Here is a 2,746-nt window from a genome sequence, read left to right as displayed (position 1 = left end):
CCGGGTATTTCCGTTGGCTTCAAGCCAGCTGAAAGCAAAGAGAACAACAAAGAAAGACATGACCCCTAAGCGACTTGAACGCTTGACTTTGAGATAACACCGTGGTGCAGCACCTCTTTGGAATCTCACACTCTACCGACTGAGTTAAGGGGCCTTGGTCATCAACCCCCTTTCCTTTGAGACACATCAACCCTTTTTAGTTTTATTTTCCATTCACTTTTACGACTCTTGTCCTAAGCTCACTACTCCTGCTCTCAGCTACCCCTCTTTACTCGCCCCAACACCTCTCTATCTTCTATCGCTACGCACATTCTTTTTCACTGACTGGTGCTACGTTGCCGATGACGATAGAACAATTTTACAATAGATTAAATGTAAGTTTATACAATAGAATATAGTGTATTCTATTACAGTGAAAGAAAGAAAGATAATATGGAAAATTGAGTTGAGTTGAATTGAATTGATGTAAAAATAAACTATATTGTATATTGTGTAAAGCAAATTTAGTGAAATAAAAAATAAAATAAAAAATAATGAAATAAAATAAAATAAAATAAATGAAAGAAAAGAAAATAAAAGAAAATAAAATAAAATAAAATGAAATGAAGAAATAAAATGAAATGAAGAAAGAAAGAAAAGTGGAAGCCTGAACGTATACAGGATATCTTTGATGAATACATGCGAGCAAAAGATGAGTAAATAGCAAGCTTGAGCCCCTTCTATTCACAATAAGAGGAACCAAAAACCAGCTAGTCCCGCCGGGGATCGAACCCGGGACCTTCTCCGTGTGAAGGAGAAATCATACCACTAGAACACGGAACTCAGTCTTCTATTGTCCGGTCCTACTCACAGTACAAGTAGCCGTAAGCCTCAAACGAACGCCGGTTTTGGTTTCTTGTTTGGCTTTTTCGGTTCGCCGCTCAAATCAACGAACCGTAATGTCTTCGTTTTTGCGCTTCTAATGCGACGGGGATTCATTGACTTTCACTCTATCGCGTTTTGCTTCCGGTGGCTCGTGTTTCTAATCAGCTCGTGTCGAGTCCTCATTCGGCTTTCTGCGGAAAAAACAAAGAGGAGGTAAGAAAATAAGAACTCGGAACTCGAACGGGGAAGACAGGGTAGTAGTGGGCTGAAGATGTGATGTTGAAATGCGGTCTATGACGAGAAGGGTATTCGTCGCAAGTCTTGTGCCGTAGAAAACGGAAGAATAATCAAACACAAAGAACTATGGATGGAGGGATGTACTACGATGGTAGAGATTTTACGAGCCAGTCCCGCTTAGCTCAATCGGCTTAGAGCGTCCGGCTTTTAGGACACGATAGTCAGGTGACCGGAAGGTTGCGAGTTCGAGTCTCGCAGTGGGAGATACTTTTTCCCATGGCGGGAAAAACTTGGGCCATGTCGATGCGGGCCGAAGGTTGAATGCTGGGCGCCGCCCGTATTACATTGGAATGCCTTCACTTCAAGTATACTTGTTTGTGGGAACACGCAAACAATCCTGATGGAAGACCAGCACGTAAAGGTTTGTGTTGAGGCAGCGTGAACTTGGAGGACTATTTGAGGGGTAGAGACATGGTGGCCGTTTGGTCTAGTGGTATGATACCATCTTAGGGTGATGGTGGTCGTGGGTTCGATTCCCACAACAGCCCTTTTGCCCGGCTACGGGCGTGCGTGTTGCCTGTTTACAATTTGAGCCGTTTCCGTCCATGGTGGATGGCCTGGTCGTGCTGTCATGATCTGCCTGAAGTTGCCTACACTCGGCAGAAACAAAAGCAAACAAGTCCTGTCGGCAGGAAAAACCTTAATGACGAAGGTGGGGTTCGAACCCACGCTCACATATGTGAACTAGCACGCTCAGTTTCCTGAAGCTAGCGCCATAGACCACTCGGCCACTTCGCCTAACGCGTTCTGTTTCTCTGCTCCACCTCACCTATACCATACTGGCAGACAGGGTAGAAGGCGATGTATGCGGCACTGGTGCTGAAAACCACACACACATGGAACATGGAACATGGAACATGGAACACGGCAACGTAGAGAGAGGACGAAAGAATAGACATTGTCGAGATGAAACACCGCTGGCCTCTCGGTCTAATGGCCTGCGTTAGTTCTGCCAGGCTCGCAAAGTCGCAACCCGCATCTTCCATACGTCTGGCGGATTCGGCGATGCTTGCGCGGTAAAGAGGTGGCGGGTTTCCGCGTGTGGTGTTTCGGCAGCGGGACAGGCTATATTGCAAAAAGGGGTGACTACGAGCAAGTAAGTAGCGGGAGAGAAGGGGTTTGCAAAGAGACACTGTGTTATGGAATTAGAATGGAAGGGTGTAGCGTGAGGGGGTCATAGCTCAGTGGTAGAGTGAGGGATTGCAGATCCCCAGGTCGCTGGTTCGAACCCGGCTGGTCCCTGACTTTTGCTATTTTTTTGTTTGGCCGTGTAACTAGCTTTGGTGTGTGGATGGCGAGCTAGTGCTGTTGACTTTTTTTTTTCAGGCGTGGCTCTAGCAATCGAAAGCGTGCTGAACCGCACGGTAAGCAAAAAGAAAGAGTTATTAAAGAAAAGACAATGATCTCGACAACGGCAGGATTCGAACCTGCGCTCCCAAAGGGAATCCGCTGGGCTACTGATAGCAGGCGAACGCCTTAAAACCACTCGGCCACGTTGTCCTCAGCGCTCTCCTCTCCCTTCTTTCTACATATTACCTATCTTTTCCTCCCTTCCTGTCTCGCCATTACTAGAGCATCTCATTCT

General features: G+C 46.3%; 7 non-coding genes across 7 annotated transcripts; 3 read left to right on the top strand and 4 right to left on the bottom strand.

Moving 5' to 3' along the window:
- Positions 1-59: 59 nt before the first annotated feature.
- SJAG_16332 lies at positions 60-154 on the bottom strand. Its single transcript has one exon. It is a non-coding gene; the product is annotated as a tRNA-Trp (tRNA).
- Positions 155-750: 596 nt separating this feature from the next.
- Positions 751-822, bottom strand: SJAG_16331. The gene has a single exon. It is a non-coding gene; the product is annotated as a tRNA-Val (tRNA).
- A 450-nt stretch (positions 823-1,272) lies between these two features.
- On the top strand, positions 1,273-1,365 carry SJAG_16330. The gene has a single exon. It is a non-coding gene; the product is annotated as a tRNA-Lys (tRNA).
- Positions 1,366-1,577: 212 nt separating this feature from the next.
- SJAG_16329 lies at positions 1,578-1,649 on the top strand. Its single transcript has one exon. It is a non-coding gene; the product is annotated as a tRNA-Pro (tRNA).
- Positions 1,650-1,805: 156 nt separating this feature from the next.
- Positions 1,806-1,899, bottom strand: SJAG_16328. The gene has a single exon. It is a non-coding gene; the product is annotated as a tRNA-Leu (tRNA).
- A 432-nt stretch (positions 1,900-2,331) lies between these two features.
- SJAG_16327 lies at positions 2,332-2,403 on the top strand. Its single transcript has one exon. It is a non-coding gene; the product is annotated as a tRNA-Cys (tRNA).
- A 164-nt stretch (positions 2,404-2,567) lies between these two features.
- SJAG_16326 lies at positions 2,568-2,661 on the bottom strand. Its single transcript has one exon. It is a non-coding gene; the product is annotated as a tRNA-Ser (tRNA).
- Positions 2,662-2,746: the final 85 nt, after the last annotated feature.

The sequence above is a fragment of the Schizosaccharomyces japonicus genome (assembly GCF_000149845.2).
Source record: "Schizosaccharomyces japonicus yFS275 unplaced genomic scaffold supercont5.4, whole genome shotgun sequence".
NCBI classification, from domain to species: Eukaryota; Fungi; Ascomycota; class Schizosaccharomycetes; order Schizosaccharomycetales; family Schizosaccharomycetaceae; genus Schizosaccharomyces; species Schizosaccharomyces japonicus.
Note: the sequence above shows the minus strand (reverse complement) of the source record. Positions and strands in the feature narration are given on the sequence as shown.